The sequence below is a fragment of the Choloepus didactylus genome, chromosome 16 (assembly GCF_015220235.1).
Source record: "Choloepus didactylus isolate mChoDid1 chromosome 16, mChoDid1.pri, whole genome shotgun sequence".
NCBI lineage: Eukaryota > Metazoa > Chordata > Mammalia > Pilosa > Megalonychidae > Choloepus > Choloepus didactylus.
In genome coordinates this window covers 84,585,264-84,611,884 of record NC_051322.1, presented here as the reverse complement: position 1 = coordinate 84,611,884, position 26,621 = coordinate 84,585,264, and the positions used below count along the sequence as shown (strand labels likewise).

The 26,621-nt window shown below is 40.7% G+C and overlaps 1 long non-coding RNA gene across 3 annotated transcripts in view; it reads left to right on the top strand.

Annotated features, from left to right (window-relative positions):
- The first annotated feature begins 1,722 nt into the window (after positions 1–1,722).
- LOC119511622 overlaps positions 1,723–26,621 on the top strand; it is a 145,612-nt gene continuing 120,713 nt past the window's right edge. Inside the window, exons 1-3 of one of the 3 annotated variants that reach the window (XR_005212220.1) lie at positions 1,723–1,907; positions 2,557–2,617; positions 2,719–2,923. This is a non-coding gene — a long non-coding RNA (uncharacterized LOC119511622). Of the gene's footprint in view, positions 1,908–2,342; positions 2,924–26,621 lie in introns of all 3 variants that reach the window. The other 2 variants (XR_005212218.1, XR_005212219.1) reach the window with 2 other exon arrangements.

Here is a 26,621-nt window from a genome sequence, read left to right as displayed (position 1 = left end):
TCTCATTCTCTCCATCCTGCCAGTCTCTGCACACTGCCCTTGGAATTTCCAGGCTGGTTCTTTCCAGGCCCTGCTGTTGCTCCCCATTCCCTCTCCATCTCACCCCCATGAGGGAGACTCACTAGTCTCTGGATCCCCCACTTCCCAGAATTTACTGGCCCAACAGTTCCTAGACCCTGACTCAGGGATTTTAGAAGCCACCATGGTCCACACATTGTAACTGAGAAGTTAAGATTTAAGGACTGATGATGATTACTGAATCATTACATAGATACTGCTTTTTACTTTCTGGTATATTAGAGTAGACAGAAGGGAATACCTGAAACCTGAATTGTAATCCAGCTGCCTTGATCTCTGATAATGATTGTATAGCCTTTATCTTGTGCCTTTATGATTATAAAAACCTTGTGACTAACTTTCACTTGCACGCATTTATACAGTTTTTATCTTACTGCAAAGTCTTATGACCACAAAAGACAGCCCCTAGTGTTTATTAATGAAGGGTCTTGGGTCAGCAAGAACTAACCCACCACAAGTCCAAAGTTATCTTGGTAATGGAAGCTGGACCTAACCAAAATGGGCCTGCCTGACATGCACAGTAGCTTAGAGTTTAATCTACAAGTCACCTATACCTCATTATAATACTAAAAATCACATCCATCATCATATTAAGCCTACCATTTTCTTACATATGTTCTGTGACTAAGCATGTAATCAATTCTGTGCAAGCTCAATAATAAGATCACCTCTAATTACATAATCTGGGGGCCACTGTACTCATTATCCTAAAAGCTGCCCATCTTTTGATGCTTCAAAAGTATCAGAATTATTGCCATTTGGGGATAAAGATTTTGGACAGACAGGCCATCTGTTCTCCTGCTTCCTGCCTAGCAATAAAAGTCATTCTCTCTTTGAAACCCCGGTGTCTCAGGAATTGGTCATTTGTGCACATAGGGTAAAAGAATCCATTGCCTTTGTCTAGTAACAGTATCCCACTGACTGCAGGAGGCTCTGGACTTCAGACAAGGGGCCAAAGACCCCAGGTCCCCTCCTCAAAGGAGCAAAGCTTCCAGGGCTTTCCAATGTAGGGAGGGGTCCTCAGGACCCTGCTTTCTTCAGCACAGACTCCTCCCCACCAGACATTTGGGAGCAGCTAGAGGGGTGATGAAGAGACAAAGCTGGAGGTCAGGCCTACACTGCGTGTGGGCATTCTCACCAGGAATCCGGAATTTAAGATCAGAAATGGATTCATCTGGGGTCACCCTGGTTTTGACTTGGGTATTTATGGCGGAGATAGAGTAGAGGAAACTTGCTGTGCATGTGCGGGGAGAGGACCCCTACCTGCCCTGTCTGTCAGGGCTCGCCGGCGGCTCAGCAGACCCGTGCACTCCCTGCTACACCAGGCCTACCACTGGATGTTGGGACGGCCACCACCACCCCACACGCACACATGGGACACCCGCGTCCGGCTCATCAGGGTCTCTAGCTCCTGGCTACTCCCCACTGCCCTTTTAGCAGCCTAGGGCCTTTACCTGCTGTCGGTGGAGGCCTGGGCGCCAAGGTGGTGCCAGGGGCGGGGCCGCGGGGTCGCAGGCCGTGCAGTGTGAGCTGCGCCTGCGCTCCAAGCCCGCGGGAGAGGGTCGGCCCCGCCCCTCGGCTCGGGTCCCAGGACTTCCGGTGCTGGGAGGGGCGGGGGCGCGAGGGGCGGGCTTGGCAGTTTGCCGAGCTAGTGGAGTTGGGTGTCGATCTGGAAGGGGACGGCGCTTCCCACCGGAGCCCCTGGACACAGCACCCTCTCTGCGTCTCCACCCTGCGAACCCTGAGTCCTCCGAGGTCAGGATCCTGCGGATGGAAGCGTCATCCTTAGCACCCTGATTTGAACAGAAGTGCCGACATCCTAACCCGCCGTAAGGAGGGCAGGGAGCGCCGGAACCCCCATCCCAGCAGCCGGTGGGTGGAGGAAGTGATGGGCCTTTGACAACCCCCACTCCCTTAGCCCCAAGTTACTCTGAGAGCCAAGGCTTGCTCTGGAGATGCTGGTTGCAGGGGGGCCTGGGGTAGGTAATCCTCTGACCTTAGCCCCTGGCACCCACTGCTCTCTGCCCCAGACCCCACCTCTGGCTTCCAGGACCTGGTTGGGAGGGGGGCGACACCTCATAAACCCAGACCCCAAGGATGGGGTGGGACGGGTCTGAGGAGAGGCCCTTCTGGGGATGCTTATTCTTCCACCGCAGTGGTCCCTGACCAAGGAGTTGGAGGGGGCCAGGTGGGGGAGACTTCCTGATCGGGATTGCTGCAGGGCCATCCTTAGAGCTTTTGACCTTTGCCCTGACCTCCTGCAGGCCTGACCTCACCGTGACCCTGGGTCTGCGGGCACAGCTGCACAGTTGTGAGAAAGGGATTGAGGCTTGAAGATCCTGTAGGTGTGTTCATGGTTCTCCATGACCAGGGTTAAATAATTGTTGGGCAGTTACCAAACTGCTGAAATCCTGGATTGAGACACTTCTAGTGACTACCTGTAGTAAATACCAGCCTCTCTTCTTTTGGAACTTGCAGTTTTGGGGAGCAAATCAAAGGCTAGTTGTTAACCACAGGAAGCAGGAAAGAAGTTCTCAAGGTGAGAAATGGAGACTTCGCATTGACTTCTAAAGGGTGGGCAAGGGCTACCTGGAAAGAAAGAATTCTGACTTCATGGCTTTATTTATTCCAAAGAATTAGGTGGGAAGATAAACATTTCATTAGTTCAAGAAAAATCTCGAAACACTCCATGGGGCCGGCAGAAGATTTGTCAAATAAATCACGACTGTGGGAAAAGTGGGTCAGATGCTCATTCACAGGCCTGAAGGACGTCCCTGATACATTGTACAACAGAAAGGGCACGGCAAGACATTTTCCAAGATAGGAGCCCTCCTGGAGTGCTGAGGTAAAATGATAGATGGCACATTACTCAACCCTGGTTGCTCCTGGAGGGATAGATAAAATAATGTCTATTAATTTTCTCCTTTGTGTTTATCCATATTTTCTAATTTTTATGAAGTGATAATCTCATGGTTTTCTATTTTTAAAGAGTGGAAAGACAAAACAGAGGTGTTAATAGGGTTGGGTTGGTGAGATCGTGACCAAGACTACTGAAGCTGGAGCAATGGGGATGAGGGTGGGAAATGGATGGAAGTTAGAGAATTTAAGTCTGCATTTGAGCATCTTTTTTGCTGCAGCAAATCTTTCACTTACAGTGAGATATTTTTGGGAATCAGTCACAGGTCCTTTCTCTATGACTCACTGGATGCCCAGTGAATATATTCCTGATTACCCACAAAACACTAATAAATTATAACATGCAATGTAACATGTCAAAAATATCAAGTAAAGTATGAGGTACTATAAAATTAAATCTTAAAGTAATTAAACAAATTCTATGATTCTAAATTTTCATTGTTTTAAAATCAGTTACTTTTTTGTGTTGCTGTACATTGAGTAAGTCCCAGGTAAGATGTTTCATTTTACTAACAGTGCCTTTGAGCTGGGCTTGCAGTTGCATATTTACAATCAGGAAACAGGTCCAGTGAATTCTAAAACACTTCCAAAAGACCCCTGCCAGTAAGTGGCAGCTCAGATTTGGAACCCATGGCTGTCAGACTCTAAAGCCCACACTCTTAACCTCAGCACTTCACTCTTTAAATAGTAAGTGTATTTTTATTGTAGAATATAACATATTTACATAGAAGTGATTACTTTCCATGTGCAATTTATCAAGTAGTTAGAAAGCAAATTTCAAAGAATGTATGGGTTATGGTTCCACAATTTCAGCAAAATTGTGAAAACTTTCAAAATGCAATTTAACAAGTATAAATATAGGAAATTTCCAAGAATGTTTTGGGTTACAGAACCATAGTTTCAGTTATTTCCTTATTGTGAAATATTACATATATACAAAAGTGATAACTTTCAAATTATAGTTTAACAAGTAGCTATATAGCAAATTTCAAAAATGTTATGGGTTATAGTTACACCATTTCAGTTTTTCCTTCTAGCTATTCTAATGCACTAGCAACTAAGAAAAAGAAAAATATGTAGAGATTCAATATTCATAATCCTCTCTTAAATTCCTTCTTGTCTATTGATACCTCTTCCTCTAGCTTAATCATTTCCCCAATCTTTAGGGATGTCTAGGCGGTGAGCACCCTAACTTGTTCATGTTGAAATGGATGTTGATATTATGGGAAAAGGGGACACATCTGATTGATGTTCTTGAAGAGACTGTTGCCTCTATGTTTGGGGAATTAGCTGGAACAGGAGCTGTTTGAATGATTTAAGTTTCCAAAGAATAAACTTAGTGAGGGAAACTTTTATAGTCTCAGATAGGGACCCAGCTATTCTTTAGGGTTTTGGGGACTACTGTTGACTTGGGCTTACCATACTGTGGCCACTTGGGATATCTAGCTGAATCTTGCATAGGAGTAACTTCCAGGACAGCCTCTTGACTACATTTGAAATCTCTTAGCCACTGAAACCTTATTTGTTGCCTTTTCCCCATTTTGGTCAAAAAAGCATTCTCAAGCCCTTGATGCCAGGGGCAGGCTCATTTCCAGAATCTGTGTCCCATATCTCCAGGGAGACTCACTCACCTGGGGGATCCTGTCCCATGTCAGGGGGAGGGTGATGAATTTATTTGCACAGTTGGTCTTACAGAGAGAATGTCTACATTTGAGCAACAAAAGAGTATCTCTGGAGGTGGCTCATAGGCATATTTATAGGTAGGCTTAGCCTTCCCTTTACAGCCATAAGTTTCAGAAGAGCAAGCCTCAAAATTGAGGGCTTGGCTTATAAAGTAGGGGGTTCCTCATTTCACATGGCATATGTTATGCCCATGATAATCCATCAATATCTCACATTAACATCCCTTAGTTGTACAGTCCTCATCACTCACCATTTTAAACAATTATCATTACCCAAAACATCCCATATGACTTTTTAGCCCTTATTTGTCCCTAGTATTTGTGTGATGCTAGTAAAGTATTCCTATTAATTAGAGTTCCTAGAATGCAATAGGTACATTTTTCCCATATACCACTCTGTTATCAACTCTCCATACCTGTCATAGCTTAGAAATATATTATGCAAGCATCTATCTATATTTGTAGTGCTGATCTGTGGGATACATGCCTTCAAACTATCTCTTTCAATACTGTTCACCTTTAATGCATCTCTGATACTTATAATCCCATTAACAAACAATTGTCATCCCTATGCATTCCCATACCTTTAAATTTACCCCCACTAACATATCTGAACCTATTAACTTATTATTCTCCCTTTACTAGCTTCTGTCTCTCTCTAGGTCCCCAATATTCTACATAATAAGGCCTTTATTTGACATTGTTCAGGGAGTTCATAGTAGTGGTAACTTACAATATCTCTCTTTTTGTGTCTGACTTATTTCACTCAGCATTATACCTTTAAGGTTCATACATGTTGCCACCTGTTTCAGAACCTTGTTCCTTCTTATTGGTGCATAGTTTTCCATCATATGCATATGCCATATTTTGTTTATTCACTCATCTGTTCATGGACATTTGGACAGTTTGCACCACTTTGCAATTGTGAGCAATGCTGCTATGAACATTGGTGTGCAAATGTCTGTTTATGTCACTACTTTCAGGTCCTCTGGGTGTGTGTCAAGAAGTGGAATTGCTGGATTGTAGGGTAAATCGATATCTAGCTTTCTGAGAAACTGTCAAACTGACTTCCACTGTGGCTGTACCGCTATACATTCCCACCAGCAATTAATAAGAGTCCCAATTTCTCCACATCCTCTCCAGCATTTGTTGTTTCCTATTTGTTTAATGGCAGCCATTCTTACTGGTGTGAGATGGTATCTCATTGTGGTTTTGATTTGCATTTCTCTAATAGCTAGTGAAAATGAAAATTTTTCATGTGTTTTTTAGCCATTTGTATTTTCTCTTCAGAAAAATGTTTTCATACCTTTGGCCCATGTTAAAATTGGGTTGTTTGTACTATTGTTGAGTTTTAGGATTTCTTTATATATGCAGGATATCAGTCTCTTAACAGATACATGATTTCCAAATATTTTCTCCCATTGAGTTGGTTGCCTCTTCACCTTTTTGGTAAAGTCTATTGAGGCACAGAAACTTTTGATTTTGAGGAGTTCCCATGTATCTGTTGTTTCTTTGGTTGTTTGTTTTTTGGGTATAAGGTGTAACAAGCTACCTCCTATTACTAGGTCTAGAAAATGTTTCCTTATTTCATCTTCTATGAGTTTTATTGTGCTGTAACTTATATTCAGGTCTTTGATCCACTTTGACTTAATTTTTATATAGGATGTGAGGTAGGGGTCCTCTTTCTTTCTTTTGGATATGAATTTCCATTTATTTCAGTCCCATTTATTAAAGAGACTTTTCTCTCCCAGTTCAACTGTGCCCCATCCCTACCTGCTGTGTATCTGTGAGCCTCTGGGGTATGGGAGGGGCTCCTGAAGCTTCTGTGTGGCCCCCTTTCCTGTCCCTGCTTCTTGCCTTTGCACCCCCTGAACTTCTGTGTGGGGGAGAGTAAATGAGGTCAATATTCATCTGCTGCTTCCATGGGTTCCCTCTTGGGAGCTCCTGGCCATATGACTGTGAGGGATTATCTCACCTGTTAATTGTTAATGTGGGTGCATGGGAGTGGAGAGCCACTGCTCATTTCCTTGCCTGGTGGCTCTCTCAGCACTGCTGGCCCTGGAGGCAGTCCTGGCTGAACAAATTCACCCTGTCCCTTGAGGCACAGTTTCTCTGCATTTTTGTCCATGTCCCTACCATGTAGGGTTCCCTCTATTGCTGGTCACACCCTGAATCCATGGTCCCAGGCATCCTCTGGCCCCTCTCTAGTTTTCTTCAATGGGGAGAAGCCCACTCTGCCTCACCCACTCTTCCCTTTTCTGAGAAATCTAATTTTAAGTATTGTAAAGCAATCAGGACATGCTGCATAACCTTCATATCTAATGGAGCTTGGTATATCAGCAAAAGGTAGTGCCCACATGTGTTTAACCAATACCCATTTTAAACATAGGCTCTTCCTCCTTTCCCTCCACGGTCTCTAAGGTGAAAGGCCATTTTTAGAACATCTTAAGCATACTTGCACCTACTTCTGAATTTTCTATTCTCACCTGAAGCCAGACTAGATCTGGGGTTGACTCTCATGTCAATTACTTAATAGCTGTGTGTCCTTGGGCAATTTACTGATCCTCTCTGTACCTTCTGTCTTCTGTGAACTGAGGAAAATGATAGGATCTTTCTCACTGGTCTGAGACATTTGAGGTGATGGTGGTTATCATCATTTTGTTAATGCATTCACATCTGGTAGGAGGAGTGCCCCTGTATTCCTTTTCCTTTATAGAAACTAACTGGCAATTCCTGTACTTTCCTCCATATTTAGCAGAACAAAATTTTTTAAAACTCCTGATCTGCAGGAGGCTGCAAGACCATCTAGACCTGCTTTCTAATGATCCCCCTCTCTACTCCACAGAATTAAGTTCATAGGGGCTCCCCTGAGGAAGCCCCTGACCCAGCTGCCCACCACAAGGCCTTCTTAATGGCCCCCAGGGTAGTGCCTCTTGGGGAGATTTCTGTAATATCTATTTACATATTAGGAGAGCTCCCAGGTGTTGGGCACCAGTCCTCCTGGACCCTTTGCTGGAACAGGAACCCTGGGAGCCAGGCTTTGGGTGCCTCTAAGTGAAGCAGATACCTGAAAGGAAAGGAGTGGCTAATGTCCTGGGTAGTATTCCATGAAAGACAGAGGAGACATAAATGGGAGCTTGCAAGAGTGGTTCAGTCAGTCCTTTCCTCAGGACAAGAGGGTGTCCATAGAAGGCAGAGGGGGTGGGAGCAGGAAATAGAAGAAGAGTAGCCCCAACACACTGAAACAGAGGTAGTTAGGAAAGGCCCTTTTCTTGCTGTAGCAGAAACAATTCAGAATTACAACCCTGCTCAGAGTGTCAGATGAGTCTGTGCCTCCAGTTTAAGACAGATTCTTTGGAGGAGACCAGGCCCACAATGCCTCTCCCTTGGGTTAGGGTCCAGGCTCCTTTAGAAATTCCTCCTCCAAAACCCTGGGCTCAAGCCTCACCCCTCAGAGAAATGACACAGCAGGTGGGAGCCCACACTCCCTACAGCCTGGGTCTCCAGGGCTCAGACCAGGTTTCCCTGGATGATTTTCTCCCCAACAGGGCTGGGGCTAGGGTGAGGTGAAAGAGGCATTAAAAACTTAGTAATCAAGATAAGTAATATTTTGATGCAGTATTTAAAAAACTGAACTTAATGCTAAAAATTCCATGATGAAAAAATATCAAAATGCTAACTATAAACAGGATCAGCACTACTGATTTTTCATTTTGGCTGAAGCTCCAAGGGGGCAGAGCAGCAGTGCTGCACCCAAACCCTCTGTCCTTCATGGAATACTACCCCTTCACCAGCTGTAATCCCTTTCCCTCTGGTCCGAAGTCAGATGTGGAGCAGAAAACAGGACATATAGCCCAGGTTCTGTTAATTGGGCATTTGTGCCAGATGCTGTGTTCAGGCCACCCAATCTGCATATTGACCCTGCCCATTTACTGTTATTTAATTTTTCATTTTATTATGGCTACCTGAGGGTTTACAATACACACCTACTCTACCTTCAGAAAACATTGTACCAATCCATGTGTAGTGTAAGAGCCTTACAAACAGTATGCATCCCAGTCCTCAATCCCATCCTTAGTGCTCTTATTGTCATATTTTTGACTTTTACTTATGCCATAATGCACAATGCACTGTCATGGTTTTCTTTAGACAATTGATTATCTTTTAGAGTGGTTAAAAAGGATTAAGTGTGAGTTGTACGTTCCCCCTCACTTTCATCATTTCCTGTGCTCTTCGTTTCTTTTGTGTTTTCAATTTTTGGACTGGAGTAATTCCTTTGCCTGTAGAATTACTTCAACATGTGTTGTGTGAATCTGCAGGGTTTATCTAACCTTTCTTTATTAAAAGGTTTTGTTTTTCAAAAAGCCTTCATTTTTCCTATATTTTTGAAAGATTTTTTGCTAGGTTAAAGTGGTTTTTCTTTAATCACTTGAAAGAGTGTCCTCTGAATTTCATAGTTTCTGACAAGAGTCGACTGTAATCCTTACCCTTGTTCCCCTGTATGTCATATTGACAGCAGTTTGAAGGTATGTTTAGGTGTGTGTAAGTGTGTCTGTATGTGTGTGTGCATGCATTTGACCTTTATCCTGCTTGGTGAGTCTGAGTTTCTTTAATCTGTAGTTTGATGTATTTTATTACTTCTGGAAATTTCCAAGCCTTCTCCAGATATTGATTCTGCTCTGTTCTTGCTCTTCTCCTTGTGGCATCCCAATTACACATTTGTTGGGACATTTGATCTTATCTCACAGCTCTTGGAAGTCCTATTCTGTTTCATTTTACTTTTTCTCTTTGTATTTCAGTTTGAGTAACTTCTATTGATGTATATTCACTGATCCTTTTTTGTTATATTCATTTGATTGAGATATATTCACATATCATGCACCCATTCAAAACAAATTATATATTCAGTTGTTCACAGTACCATTATATAGTTGTGCATTCATCACCAAATCAATCCCTGACACCTTCATTACCAAACACACAAAAATAACAAGAATAATAATTAAAATAAAAAAGAGCAATTAGTGTAAAAAAGAACACTGGGTGCCTTTGCTTGTTTCCCCTATTTTTCTACTCATCCATCTATAAACTAGACAAAGAGGAGTGTGGTCCTTATGGCTTTCACAATCCAACTGTCACCCCTCATAAGCTACATTTTTATACAATTGTCTTCAAGATTCATGGGTTCTGGGTTGTAGTTTGATAGTTTCAGGTATTTACTGCCATCTACCCCAATTCATTAGAACCTGAAAAGGGTTGTTTATATTGTGCATAAGAGTGCCCACTAGAGTGACCTCTTGGCTCCTTTTGGAATCTCTCTGCCACTGAAGCTTATTTCATTTCCTTTCACATCCCCCTTTGGTCAAGAAGATGTTCTCCATCCCACAATACCAGGTCTACATTCCTACCCAGGAGTCATATTCCACATTGCCAGGGAGATTCACTCCCCTGGGTGTCTGATCCCACATAGGGGGGATGGCAGTGATTTCACCTGCCAAGTTGGCTTAGCTAGAGAGAGAGGGCCACATCTGAGCAACCAAGAGTCATTCAGGAGGAGGCTCTTAGGCACAATTATAGGCAGACCTAGCCTCTCCTTTGCAGCAACAGTCTTCCAAGGGCAAGTCCTGTGGTAGAGGGCTCAACCCATCAAGCCACCAGTCCCCTATGCCTGTGAGCACATTAGCAACCATTGAGATGGGGCTGGCCAATATCCTGCATTCTCCACCAGCTCCTCAAGGGGGCTCTGCATATTTTTTCCTTGTTTTTTTAATTCACTCTTTTTTTAAAAAATCAACTGTATAAAAAATTAAAAAATTATAAAAAAACTTACAAAAACATACAATAAAAGAACATTTCAAGCAGACCATAACAAGGGAGTAAGAAAAAGGCAACTAACCTAAGATAACTACTTTACTTCCAACATGTTCCTTCTCTACCCCAAGAAAGTAACCTAATATAGCAACATTTCTGTGAACTTCTTTCTATTACACCCATCAGAAATTAACAGACAATAGTCATTCCTGGGCATTCCCAGAATGTTAAATTTACCCACAATATCTTATCTATTCTTATTGGATTATCATCCCCATTCCTTAATTGCTCGCTAGCACTAGTTTCCCCTACATTCTACATTATAAATCATTTGTTTTACATTTTTCAAAGTTCACATTAGTGGTAGCATATAATTAGTTCTCTTTTTGTGCCTGGCTTATTTTGCTCAGCATTATGTACTTCAAGGTTCATCCATGTTGAACATATGTTTCACGACATTGTTCCTTCTTACTGCTGCATAGTATGCCATAGTGTGTATAGCAGTATTTATTTATCCACTCATTCTGTTGAAGGACATCTGGGTTGTTGTTTCCATCTCTTGGCAATTGATGAATATATCACTGATTCTTTCCATGGCTGAGCTGAAGTCCAGATGAGCCCCATAGAGGGCATTTTTCATCTCTGTCTTGTTGAGGGAGAGTAGAGGGTTTTTTGTTTTTTCCACTACATTTCTACTTTCTTGTTGCTGTGTTCCCATCTTTCCCACTAAACCTTTATAGGTATTTAATTTCCCTGTTGGGATGGTCTAAAATTTGGGTTTGGGATCCTGAGTTTACTTTTGTTGATCACTTTCTCTCTTGATGATGGTTCTTTTACTGTTCTTTTTTCTGTGGGTAATATTTGGCCAAAAACCAGACATATTCTTTAGGATGGTAAAAAGTGAGATGAATAGTATTTATGTTTCACAAGTTAGAGCTCCTCTTCTGCTAGACCTTTGACAAGGGAGCTGGACTCAATCTTAGTCAGTAGTTGAGCTGGGTCTGGATTTTGTTTTATTATTTATTTTCAAAATTTCTAAATTTACAAAAACTGTACCGACCAAATAACAACTACACCTTTACTGCCTCTCCTCATCTCTGGGTAGCCTCTTATCTACTTTCTGTCTCTATAAACTTGCTACTTCTAGATATATAACTGGAATCATATGTTATGTTTCTTTATGTGCCATGCCTTATTTCACAAATAATGATTTCAAGGTTCATCATGTTTGTAGCTTATATCAGAAACTTATAGCTTCTTATGGCTGAATGATGTTCCAATGGGATGTATATACAACACCTCAATTATCCACTCATTGTTGATGGACACTTGGGTTGTTTCACCTCTGGCTACTGTGAAATAATACTACTGTGAACACTGGTGCACAAGTATCTGAGTCCCTGTTTTCAGTTCATCTGAGTATATACCTGTGAATGGATCTGCTTGGGTCGTATGATCATTCTATGCTTTAACTTTTGTGGAATGTCATACTGTTTTACATATTGGCCATGCCATTTTACATTCCATCGATAATGCATGTGGATTCTAATTTCTCCATATCCTCACCCAACAAATTATTTCCATTAAAGAGAAAACTTATCATAGTGAATATGAAGGTTGTCTCATTTTTGTTTTCATTTGCATTTCCCTAATGGTTGATGATGTTGAGCATATTCATTGAGCCCTTTTGGCCGTTTGTATGGCCCTCTTTGGAGAAATACCTTGTTCAAGCCCTTTTTGCAGCATTTTTTCCCAATTCAATTTTATTGATATATAGTTACATACTCTACAATCATCCACAGTGTACAATCACTTGTTCAGAGTACCATCCTATAGTTGTGCAATATCATCACCAAAATCAATTTTGAACATGTTCATTACTCCAAAATAATAAAATAAGAATAAAAATACAAGTAAAGGAGAAAAACCAATACATTCGCATCCCCTTCTATTATTCATTTAATTTTCATTCCCATTTTTCTACTCATTTTTCCATACACTGGATAAAGGGAGTATGAGCCACAGATATTTATAATCACCACAGTCACATTATGTAATCTACATAGTTATACAATCACCCTCAAGAATCAAGGCTACTGGGTTGCAGTTCAACAGTTTTCAGGTATTTCCTTTTAGCTATTCCAACACACTAAAAATTAAAAGGATATCTATATAATGCATAAGAATTACCCTCCAATTTTTATTGAGACTTATATTTTTTTCATTTCTCTTCTTCTTTTTGCACAAGAAGACTTTCTCAATCCCATGATGCTGGGTCTATAGGCTCATTCCCAAGATTCATGTCCCATGTTGGCCAGGGAGATTTACACCCCCTGGGAGTCATGGGCTACATAGGGGGAAAGCTGTAGATTTACCTGCTGAATGTTTGCCCAGCATTTAATTGGTTAGTTTTTGTCTATGTTATTGAATTGTAGGAGTTATTTATATATTCAGATGTTAAGCCCTTATCACATACATGATTTCCAATATTTTCTCTCATTCTGTGCCTTGTCTTCTTACTTTTCTTGATAATGTCTGAATGAACAAAATTGTTTATTTTGCTAATGGCTCATTTAAATCTTTTTAGTTTTATTTCTTGTGCTTTTGGTGCCATATCAGAATCCATTCCAAATATAGGGTCATGTAGATTTTCACCTATGTTATCTTCTAAGAGTTTGTGGGTTTTTAGCTCTTATATTTAGGGTCTTGATCATTTTGAATTAGTTTTTGTATATGATAGATGATAGGGTTTCAGTTTCATTCTTTTGCATGTGTATATCTAGTTATCACAGCATGATTCTTCAAGAGCTTATTCTTTCCAGATTGTATGTACTTGGAACTCTTACTGAAAATCAATTGGCCATATATGTGTGGGACTATTTCTGGCTTTCAATTCTATTCCATTGATCTATATGTGTATCCATATGCCAGTATTACACTGTTTTGATTACTGTAGTTTTGTAATGTTTTTAAATTGGGTAGTGTGAGTCTTCCAACCTCATTCTTCATTTAAAAAGTTGTTTCATCTATTTGGAGCCACTTACAATATTGTATGAACCTGAGGATCGCATATTTTTCAGCAAAATAAGACTACTGGAATTTTGATAGGGATTGCATTGAATCTACAGATAACTTTGGGCAGTATTGACAATTTAGCAATGTATTAAGTCTTCCAATCCACATATACAGGATGTCTTGCCATTTATTAGGTCTTCTTGATTTCTTTCTGCAATGTTTTGTAGTTTTCAGTGTACAAGAGTCTTTCATCTTCTGGTTTAAATTCATTTTTAGATATTTTATTCTTTTAGATGCTATCATATATGGAATTAATTTCTAACTTTGCATTTTAGATTGTTCATTGCTAGAGTACAGAGACACAATAGAGTCTTATGTTGATCCTTTATGTGGAAACTTTGCTAAATTCATTTGTCACCCCCTAGTAGCTTTCTGTGAATGCCTTGGGATTTTCCATATATAGAATCATGTCATCTGGGAATAGAGACAGTTTTTTACTTCTTCCTTTCCAAACTTGGATGTCTTTCTTTTTCTTCCCTAATTATTCTGACTAGAATTTCTAGTACAATGTTAAATAGCAGTGAGGAAAATGGGCACCCTTGTCTTGTTTGTGATCTTATGGAGAAAGCCTTTCAGTCTTTCACCATTGAGTATGATAGCTGTGAGCTTTTCATAAATGGCCTTTATCATGTTGAGGGGTTTTCCTTCTCTTCTTAGTGTTAGGAGGGTTTTTCCATGTGAAGATGTTTCGAATTTTGACAAATCCTTTTCTGTTTATTGAGATGATATGTGTTCTGGGTTTTTTTTGTTGTGTTTGTTGTGTTATTGTATTAATGTAGTGGAGATGATAATGTATTGTTTGAATTTTTTGTTGTTATTCTACTAATGTGTGCGACATTTATTTTCTTATGTGAATCTCTGTAGCATCCCTAGGATAAATCCTACTTAGTCTTTGTATATAATCCTTTTAATATACTTTTGGATATGGCTTGCTAATATTTTCCTGAGGAATTTTGGTTCTCTGTCCATGAGAGAAATTGGTAGATAATTTTTCTTCTATTTTGCTGTCTTTGTCCGGTTTAGTTTGAGGGAGATGCTGTCCACATAGAGGTGGAGTTAGTGAGTGTTCCTTCTCTTCAATTTTTTGGAAGAGTTTGAGAAGATTTTGTGTTAGTTCTTCTTTAACTGCTTGGTAGAATTCAACAGTGAACTCATCTGGTCCATACCTTTTCTTTCTTGTGAAGTTTTCTGGTTACTGATTCAGTCTCTATAATTGTTACAGGAGTTTAATTACTTTTTGGATCAGTTTAGGTAATTTGTGTTTCTAGGAATTTGTCCATTTCATCGTGATTATCTATATTGTATGTATACAATTGTTCATTGTATACTTTTTGTATTTTTGCATTTTGTATTTTTAATTTTTTATTGTGAGCTTTAACATATATACATAGCAATTATAACTTTCAAAGTATGAATTCCAAGTAGTTGGAGAAAAAAATTTGAAAGAATGTAATTGTCACAGTTCCACAACTTCAGCCATTTCCATTATTTGCAAAATATAGCATACATATATACAAAAGGTATCAACTCCTTGATGTACAGCTCAACATGCAATTATGTAGGTAATTTCCAAAATTGTTATGGATTACAGTTCCACAAGCTCAGTCCCAAACCTTCCCTATTATGCAATAGAACATATATACAGAAAGGTAAAGACCTTCAAGGCAAATTTCAATGAGCAGACTAACAAAGCCAACTTGGCAGTTGATCTCACTGCCCTACCTCCTACATGGGACCTGACTCCCAGGGGTGTAAATTTCCCTGGCAATGCAGGATATGACTCCCAGGGATTAATCTGGACCCAGCATCATGGGATTGAGAACATCTTCTTGACCAAAAGAGGTTGTGAAATGAAACAAAATAAAGCTTCAGTGGCTGAGAGATTTCAAATGGAGTTAAGAGTTCACTCTAGTGGACATTCTTATGCACTATATAGTCAACACATTTTAGGCTTTATTGTATTGGAGTAGCTAGAAGTAAATACCTGAAACTACCAAAGTCCAAACCAGTAGACTTGACTCTTGAAGACAACTGTATAACAATGTAGATTACAAGGGGTTACAGTGTGATTGTGAAAACCTTGTGGATTGCACTCTCTTTATCCAGCATGTGGATGGATGAGAAGAAAAATGGAGACAAAACTAAATGAAAAATAGGGTGGGATGGGGTTTTGATTTGGGTGTTCTTTTTTCTTTTTCTTTTTTTATTCTTATTCTGATTCTTTCTGGTATAAGGAAAATGTTCAAAAATAGGTGAATGCACAACTATATGACAGTACTGTGAACAGTTGATTGTACACATGGATGATTGTATGGTATGTGAATATATCTCAATAAACTGAATTTAAAATTAAAAAAAATTGGGACATAAAAATTGTAATATATAGAATAAAGCTTTATATATGTTAAAATTGTTAAACTTATATATGAACTTGATAACTGCACTTAAGGTGATTACATAACTGAATATCCTTGTTTGTGGGAAATGTATATCAAAGTAATGTTCAAGGAGCATGATGTGTGCAACTGGCTCTCAACTGTCAGAAAATAGATGGGGGTGGAGACAGGGAGAGGGAGAGAGGGGAGATAGATGATACAGGAGAATATATATATAATGTTAAAATTTGTGGATCTGTGGGAATGGGGGATGTTGGAGTTCTCTGAATGTGGTTTGTATTATTTTTGCAACTGTCCTGTATGTTTGAAATTATTTCAAAATAAAAAGTTGGCAAAAAAGGCCAGTAGTTCAGTAGTATAGACTTGTGCTGTATGTTGTGGAAAATGAACTGGGAAACATTGTTTGTTACCTTGCTCTTACATTAGAATTGCACTGAGTCTGTCCTGAAGGTTTATAATTTAAATCCAAAGGATCATTATAATGCATTAGGTTGAATAATTACTGACCTGATTTAGATCAGGGTCAATTCAGTTTCTTTTCTTCAAAATGTAATTGTTCTTTATCCAAGCCCTTTTGAGATCTACATTCCCTTTGATAACAGGGGAAAGAATCATTTTTCTAAAATAGTATGTATATTTCTTAAGTACCACAGATCCTTAATTGTAAACTGAATTTTCACTTTCCTGGGGTCACTGGAGGTTTGCACTCTGTAATTGAACAATGCCTTAATGAATGTAATTTGATGGCCTCCACTTGCTAATGTGACTAGTTCCTATGTTTATTTCATTTCAAAATTGGACAGCATCAGATATGGAAACATAATTACACTGTGTAGAAATAAGCCCCCAAGATTTCCAGACCTGACAGAAGAAAGCTTGTGGGAATGTAAGAGAGGGGGAAAGTTGACCTACATTTTTTGAGTTTCAGGGTCAACCTGTATATCTGACTATGGTCAATTCATCTCCTTGTGTTCTAGTTTCTAATGCTGCTGAATGCAAAACACCAGAAATGGATTGGCTCCTATAAAAGGGGTTTACTTGGTTACAAAGTTACAGTCTTAAGGCCTTAAAGTGTCCAAGGTAAGTCATCAATAAGCAGACCCCACTGGAGGATGGCCAATGGTGTCCAGAAAACCTCCATCAGCTGGGAAGGCTGGTGTCTGCTCCAGAGCTCTTACCCCAAAATGGCTTTCTCCCAGGACATTCCTCTCTGGCCTACAGTTCCTCAAAAATGTCACTCTTAGTTGCTCTTGGAGCATTTTTCCTCACTTAACTTCTCTGGAGCAGAAGTCTGCTTTCAATGGCCATCTTCAAACTGTCTCTCATCTGCAGATACTCAGCTTCTGTCTATTCTTCAAAGTGTCCCCTTGGCTGTAGCTCCTCTTCAAAATGTCACTGTCAGTTGCTCTCCAAAATCACTCACAGCTGCACTGAGTTCCTTCTGTTTGTCAGCTTATTTATATGGCTCCAGTGATTTAATTTAGACCCCCCTGAATGGATGGGGTAACACCTCCATGGAAACCATCCAACCAGAGTCACCACTCACAGCTGGTGGGGCACACCCATGGAAACACCCAAAGGATTCCAATCCAATCAGCACTAAAATGTCTGCCCCAAGACTGCATCAAAGAACACAGCTTTTTCTGGGGGACATAGTACATTCAAATTGGCACACCTTGTCTATTCTTCTCCTAATAATCTTGAACTCATTTTCTACTGTTTGCACTAATGAATTAATTTGTAGTCTAATTCTGTTGATTTAGAACTCCAAATAAATGAGAGATTTGGAAGTGTCAGTTAAAAAAATACAGATCCAAAGCACAGCACATACCAAACAGAATAGATCTGAATAGGCCTATGCCAAGACAACAAATAATCAGATTATCAAACATCAAAGACAAAGAATCCTGAAAGCAGCAAGAGGAAAATAATCTATCACATACAAAGGAAGCTTAATAAAACTATGTACAGATCTCTCAGCAGAAACCATGGAGACAAGAAGGAAGTGGTCTGATATATTTAAGATACTGAAAGAGAAAAACTGCCAACCAAGAATCCTATATCTGGCAAAACTGTCCTTCAAATATGAGGGAGAGTCCAAACTATTCTCTGACAAACAGACAATGAGAGAGTTTGTGAAAAAGATAACTGCTCTAAGGAAATACTGAAGGGATAACTACAGACAGATAGGAAAAGACAGGAGTGAGGGTTGGAAAACAATTTTGGTTGATGGTCACAGCAATGTAAATACACTGAAGAAAGATAACAATGAATATGGTTGAAAGGGAAGGTTAGGAACATGTGGGACACCAGATGGAAAGAAGAAAGATAAAGACTGGGACTATATAATTCAGTGAAACCTAGGGCTCAATGATTGTAATAAAAGGTAGAAATATGTTTTTTCATGAGGGAGAACAAATGTCAACCTTGCAAGGTGTTTAAAATAAAAATAAATAAAAAAATAAAAAAAACTATAAATAGGGAGGTATTGGGGAAAATATAATTAAACTAGAGACTATACTTAACAGAAACATTGTATTAGCTTCCTTTAATGTAACAAAGACAATATATCAAGGTAAAACTATAAGAAGGGGCATAAAGGAGGGGTATGGGACTTGGCATTGACAATGTTATCTGACTCTTTATTCTAGTTTAGTTTAATGCTGTCTTTCCTTTTGCTGCTTCCTAGGTGTCATGGTTTTACTTTCTCTTTCTTTTTTCTTTTTCTTTTTCCTCTATACCTTCTTTGACTCTTCCTGCTTTATGGAAGAAATGGAGATGTCCTTATAAAGATAGTGGTGAGGGTGGTGAATACATAAATAAGTGACTATACAGGAAACCATTGATTGTTTACTTAGGATGGAAGGTATGCTGTGTGAAAAAACATCTTAAAAATATGTGTTGAGAAGGAACCTTGAGGGCAACATATTGAGTGAAATAAGTCAGACACATAAGGACAAATATTGCAGCGTCTCACTGATAGGAACTAATTACAATATGTAAACTAATAGGCATGAAATATAAGTTACCAGGATATAGAATGAGGCCAAATAATGGGGAGTGTTTGCTTTTTACGAGCAGAGTGTTCTACTGGGTTGAACTTAAATGTTTGGAAATGAACAGAGGTAACAGTAGCGCATTGCAAAAATAACTAGTAGTGCTGAATGGTGTGTGAATGTGGTGAAAAGGGGAAGCTCAGAGTCATATATGCCACTAAAAGGAAAGTTGGGGGTTAAAAGATGGGAATGTAAAAAACAGTGAACCTTGTGGGCAATGTCAGTGATTAACTGTACAAATATTAGAAATCTCTTTCATGAACCAGAACAAATGTATGACACTATAACTACAAGTTAATAATAGAAGGTCATATAGGGAAAAAATATACCTATGGCAAACTATATACTGCAGCTCATAGTATTTTAACATTCTTTCATAAATAGTAACAAATGTACTATGCCAATACTATGAGTCACCAATTGAGAAAGGTGGTTAGGGATGTGGGAGGATTTGAGTTTCATTTTTTTGTCTTTATTTCTTTTCTGGAGTAATGAAAATTCTAAAAATTTAAAAACTTAATTGTGATGGATGCACAGCTTTTTGATGGTAAAGAGGGCAATTGATTGTACACTTTGGATCTTTGGATAATTGTATGATATGTGAACAATCACAATAAAAAATGTGATAAAAAAATTCAATGAGCAGCTATACAGCAAATCCCAAAGGATGCTATAGGCTACAGTGACACCATGTCATTTACCTCCTTCCAGCTGTTTCTTTTGTAATCCTTTCATTTCTGTAAGGTCAGAATGTAAGTCACTGTTTTCATTTTTATTTTAGTTATTGGGGTCTTTCTCATTTTTGGGGGTGGGGGCTGTGTAACTAATGTCTTCTTAATTTTAATGATCTTTTGAAAAACTAAATTGTAATTTCACACATTCTCTTAATTGCTTTTCTATTCTGTATTTCCTTTATCTATGTTCTAATCTTGTATCCTTCCTCCTGGTAACTTTGGATTTAGTCTTCTTTTCTTGAAAAACCTCCTAAAATTGTGAAGCTACATTATTGATTTGAGATCTTTGAAATTTAATAACTTATCTAGCTGTGATGTGTGCACTTCTATGACATCCTGGGGGCCCTGAGGATGCACCTCTCACCTGGCCTTGGCCTGCACAAGGGTGTGCCATGAGAGGACACAGAGGGGGCAGGAGGTTGCATGGCACAGTGGGGAGTGGCTGCCCAGTGTGTTTTCACCTCAGAATCAGAGGAATCCCGTGGGAATGGCTGAACCCCTTCCAGTTAGAAATCCAACTCCCCTGGGCTTGGCAAACTGCCAGATGCCTTCTTCTAACACCACCACCACCACCATCACCTGCCCACACCTCTGCACATGAAGTTCTGGAGATCTGGACCAAAGTCAGAGGTGGTGCCCCAGGGCAGGATTGGAGCATGGGCATGGACCTGACCCTGTCACCTGGGCATCTCTGACTGTGGCTGTGAGGGCAGATGTGCCTGGAGCAAGGGCTCAGGTCCAGAAATGGCAACAGGGAGTGGTGAGTCCAGGAGCCCAGGGTGAGTCCTGGTGGAGGTGTGAGTATGCAGTGACAAGTATTGGGGTGCTGGGCAGGTGGGGTCCACTTGGCATGCATGTCCAGTGGGTTTTCTCCACTCTGTTCCCCTCCCTAAACACAGACCTGGAAAGGCCAGGGTCCAGATCAAAGCCAGAGGGACCCCAGATGAATCTGTTTCAAGTCTTATGTTTTGTGTTCCAGGCCAGAGTGCCCATGTGCAGTGTTGGCCTCCAACTTTGCCTCCCCAGTACCACTCCAGCCTCTCCCTAGTCTAGTGGGTAGGCATCTCTGCTGGAGGAAACAGCAGCCCTGAGAAGCCCTATCCACAGTGGAAGTTCAGGAAGCTTCACTCCTTGGAGAAGGGAGGCTGGTTTTCAGCCCTTTATCTGAAGTTCGAGCCTCCTTCAGTCAGTGGGTGCAGGGACCAGCATGGTGGCCCTGGGCCTGCACTGAAGGACCAGAGTCAGGGTCTGGGGAAAGGTAGACAGTAAAATCTGGGAGGTGGGGGGTCTGAAGATTACAGTGAGCCTCCCTGGTGAGGGCAGCTTGGAAAGGGAAAGAAAAGCAGCAACTGGCTCGGTAAGAAAACAGCTCAGGAATTCCAAGGGCAATGTGCTGGGACAGCCAGGATGGAGAGAGTCAGAACAGACCTGTGGATCAGCAGGACAGATGGGGTCATCCATTTGCCTTCTTTGGAAACACATTCTTGCAGAACTTTGGAATGCAATTTGGTGGTGTGGATAAAAAATTTTATGTCCATATCCCACACCAATTTAATTACAGTTCTAGAAGACCATCCTGTGAAAATAATAGTTCAATTGTGAACAGAGGTGTTCTTTTTGAAAAGGTATCTGCTAGGATGCTACCTAAGTGTCTGTGGTGGGACCCACTTCAACTACCTCTAGTCTTCTGTTGATGGAACATGTGGCAGGACTGAGTTCATGGGCAAAGACTCATGTGTAAGGACAGGCAGATGGGATGTGGCCCAGACAATAGACCTGTATGTCTCTGATGTTAAAATGGGTGTATGTGCACAGAGTTAGATTTGTATAAACTGAGGAAAAATTCAGAAATCCTGGGAGTCCAACTAGCTGGGACTTAGCTGTGAAAGAATGAAGTAGAGGGACTTGTGTGGCATAATCCATGACCCCTCAGGTGGTGGAGTGGCCTTCTGCATGTAGAGGTTGGTGCTTGGGCACAGAGGCCATCCTGCTGGGGTCACCGCCCTGTGACCTCTGGAAGTTGTGCAACTCTCTGAGCTGGATGTCTCAGTTGGCAAGTGGGGAAGCCCTAGGGCTGCTTCACACATTCCTGCAAAGGAAAGCGAGCCAAGGTATACATACAGGGCCTGTTCATGCCAGGGCCCACAAACAGAGCTCCTAACTAAGGCTTTTTTCCCTTGGCCTATTTTTTTTTGTTGGTTGGAACAGGGCAGGTTTTACTTCTTTGTGTTTCCCAGTATTTGTCAAGTAAAAGTTTGTTGTTTCTTTTTCCAAAATCAAAATGCTTAAAACAGGCACTGACATTAGTCCTGCTGCTTTAGTTCTTTTTTTGCTGAAATAGAAAGGACACCTGCCACCCCTGGTCAGGGCACATCCTAAGTGTTCTGGAAGGCATGTGATTTCTGTGGCAGATGCTGAGGAAGTCCTGGTGAGGCAGACAGTGGCCCCCATTGAGCTGAGAGCCCAGAGAAGGAGCCAGACCAAAGATCAATTGCAAATTGAAGGACAAGTAGAATGATGTGAAGTGCTAGGAGAGAGTGACCTGGTGGAGCCATGTGGACAGGGTGCCCAGGATGGGCCCCTAAGTCACTGGGACCAGTGTGGCCAAAGGGGGCAGAGGAGAGTTTCAGAGATGGAGGAAAACTGTGAAAGTTGGCCCTGGACACCTGTGTGGTCCCCAGCCAGAGTTCCTGGAAGACAGCATTCTTTGGGGAATTTGGAAGAAATTCTCTAGGACATCTGATGCCCCCTGTCCTCATCTTTTCTCTGGTGGGCTCCTTTCACTTCTAGGCTCAATGTAGAGCTGGTCTGAGGATGGGAATGGTGTGGGCAGTGCCATGCACACTGTGTGGTGACCTGGATGCTGTTGTGACTGTTCTCTCTGTTGGTAGTTTGGGTCCCTGGCCCAAAACTTGATGTAGAGTGTTCTGGCACTGCTGCAGGATATCAGGGATGCCTGCCCACCAATGCTGGGGCTGGTGGCCCTCAAGAGAATGCTGTGCCAGGACCTGCAGGATGACCTCATCCAGGCAGACCCCTTGGTGGAGGCCTCCTGGAGAGTGGGCTCTGCTTGCATCTGCTGGAGGGCTAGGACATGGTATTGGTGTGTGTGCATGTGCTGTTCTAGCAGGAGCAGCCCCAGGATGCCCACTGGCTCCTGGAGGTAGGTCTGGAGTGGAGGTGTCCGAAGGTGGAGAAAGCAGCAGTGCCTGAGCACAGGTGGAAGGGCCCAGAAGATTTAGGACATCTGTGGCCCAAGACCCTGTCCTCATTTGGCAGCAAACCCAACTGTGTTGATGTGAAACTACTGATAACCTTTATTTACCCACTGTTCTGAGGATTTGTGACAAAAATAAGCACATATTTGACTAAGGGATGCTGGGCCAGGTGATGCTGGCATGGGACAGGTTATATGGTGCATCCCTTGTACATGTTCTTAAAGTCTTAAAATTCTGAATTCCAAAGTACACCTGGCCCAAAGGATTTTTTAATTCATTTTTATTAAGACATATTAACATACCATGTGGTCATATGAAGAGAACATGCAATTGTTCACATTAACATTATATCCTGGAAGACCTGAAAGCAATGACATGGACAAATATCTGCACACCAATGTTCATGGTAGCATTATTTGCAATTGAGATTCTGAAGTATGGTTTTTTAAGCAAGCAGGAAGAAGTTGACAAAAGGAAGACAAGATCCAGATGGCAGATGAATACTATGAACATAAACACATAAAAACCAAACTGGGGCTCTTTCCTTTGGAAAGAACTGCAGAGATACCTGTTTTTCTGATCTGCCTCTGTAGAAAACATCTCTGAGATTTTACTCCAGAACTGTGGAAAAGTCACATTGGCCATTTCTCTTCAGGTGACACCACTGCTTTACATGCAAGCAGAGGATGTGATGACAGTTTTGTCTTCTTGGATTCTGCTTGCCAACTTGGAATCTCATGCCTATGAGCAAGCTGGGGTGTGGGTGACCAGAGCTTCAGTGCTTTGGGTCTGTTGGGCCTGCGATGGGGTCTCCACCCACAAGTGCAAGCTGGGTGGATGAAGGAACCCCCAACTTTCTGGCCAATTTCACCTTAATTTCTTTCCCTATTACACTAAAATCTGATGTGGGTGAGAAATACTGGTGACCCACTCTCCTCATGGAGATATTGTAGACTGTGACAGGGCTGAGGGAGAAAGAGAAGCACCTTCTTGGACATCCCTCTGCATAGGTAATGTGTGGGAGTGGATTGTGGCTCAAGTGTCAGACTCTGGCTGTTTTCAGATTTAGAAAATGTTTTGGGATAAAAGTTTTCTTATTTTCTCTATGCATTTAGAATAATTTTGAGAGACAATAAATGTTTTCTTGTTTTTAACAATCATTTCTTTCACTGCAGAACATATTTGCAAAGCTTCTCAGGTCACTATTTCAGATGAGAGGATAATATATTTGAAAGTGTCTTACCTGGCACATAAATGTTCCTTTCCTTATCATTAGAACATGGGAGCTTTGAGAAAATTCTTCATATCAATAACATGCATTTATTTTAGAATGGACTAACAAATATAAGAGTAAGCCTTTCCAAAGTACCCTCCTATTTTCTGTCTCTTTTAATCCTCACTCACATGAGACAAAGTGAGGATTATTTTTCTATAATTTTGCAAATGAGGAAACAAACTTAGGGACATAATGTGATATAGTGGGTAGATTTCATCTCAGGCTTTGAGGCCTCACACCCCACCACATCCCTGCAAGCCTACAGTGCAAAGCAGCACTGTTGGCTCTGTGGCAGGCTACTGGAGCTGGGACATGCTTCCTTGGACCATGGTCTCTGGATCTGGATATTATCTCATTCTTAAGTGTCAATATGACCATGGAGATCCAATTGCTGCTGCTACAAACCTCATTCCTGGGATCAGATGGGGCAATGGCGAAAAGAGAAATTTCCTTTCTGTTGAATAATGGGTTTGAAAGGTTATTAAAGAGAGGAGGCACATGCCATTTTAAAATGAGGTATAATTCTGAGATTAATGCCATTTTTTTGTTATTTCCTTGAGGAAAACTTGTACAGTAAACATGGGCAAGAGCTGCAGGTGGGGAAATGCAAACTAAAAGTGGATACATTCTCACTATGTCACTGTATCTGTCTGCTCATAAATCCTCTTCCCATATTCCCCAGATCTTCAATTGAAGAAGTTCTGTAAATGAACTTAGTTTCTTGTTGATGAAACTCATGGAGTTGAAATACATGTAGTTAATGTTGGCTCCTGCAATGCAGGTGCCCTAAAAGGGGACAAATTCAGGAATGTCTCCCTCTCCATTTTGGCAAAAGATGAAATTTTAGTAGTAGTTATATAAAATTGGATACTAAATATATGGTATACTGGGAGAAGTATTCTCTAAATTCTTAACTGACATTGCAGCAGATACAAGAGCAGAGAAATTGTGCAGCTGTAATATGATCACTGAACTTTAAGGACATATCTGACCATGTTTCAATGTTGTCACCAGGGAGACTAAGAATATTTCTGAAGACATCAGGCAAATGTTGGCTGAGGATCAAAGCCAAACATGTATAGAAAGGGACGAGTATCACTTGAGTATTCATATCCACAACCTGCTCATTCTATCCCTCTCCCTTTGGCCTTCTAAGGAAGACTGTCTTTGGGTACCTCAGAATTTAAAAAGGCAGAATGGAGATGGAGGTTACATTGGAAGACACTCCTCTAGAGGGAGAAAAAGAATACAACCTGGAAAGTAGGGGTTGAAATTTATTTAAGAGCCTTTTAGCCTAAATTTAAAAAGTATAATTTTTGTATGGCATACATTTGGGGAAGAAATAGGGTTTTAAGGAAACAGCTTCTTCCCAAGGCGATGATTATCACAATGAGTATAGTGAAAGCCAAGCCCCCCAATTCATGTTTCTAGAGCACCTCCTGTTTCTTAAATTGTATATGCACTCTCTCTTTTGTTTTGTCCAGAACCAAAATGTTAATTAGCATAAACTTATTCCCAAGATTATTCTTTCCTCATTGACTTCCTGTCATACATTATTTCCCATTGGTATTCTGGGGGTTCTATTTCTCTTCTTTCACATCTCCAAAGAGAATGTTAGCTGTCTCTGACCCATACTGGGATCACAAAAAGAATTTTTTGTAATGTTCCTAGTGAAGATATATTTCAGGCTTAAGGGAGGTTGGGTAAGTTGACATTAAACACTCTTTAGCAATGAGATTCCATGAATCTTGGATTCTATGGTCTACTGAAGTAATGTAATGTAATCCACTTCCCTCTTCATCTGTCCACCAATAAAATGAAGTTGGCAGGGACCTGAGTGATTTCCAACTTACTTGAGAGAATAAAGAATTCAGGTTTTGCTAACTACTGATCTTTATGATGTTTTTATGGAGCCTGAAAATTACTGACTTATTATTTTCAATTTCATCTCCTGTAAAACTCCTTGTATCTGATTTCCATCCACTTCAGACACATGAAATTCTTTCTTAACAGTGTTCTATTGGGGAGAAAAGAAAATCTGACTACTGTGTTGGAAATGCCTTCCATCAGGTTTACCAAGTTTTGAAAGTGACAGGCATTCATTGACTGTGTTTGCCCAAGTTACTATATTCTTTGACCTTCTTAATCTCTCAGCCCTGCCATCTGGAGGAGCTCCAGAAATAACCAACATCAGGGAGGCAGGGTTTCCTACAGACCAACCACCATAGTCCCAGTAGCAGTCCAGTTTGGAACCTTCAGGTGACCATATCTCTACTCAGATAAGCAGTTTCTTTCCCATAACTTCCTTTCCTGATAATTAGACTTCTCTCCGGCAGTATTCTTCAGCCTCTCAAGCACATGTCCAAAGCTGAATTCTTG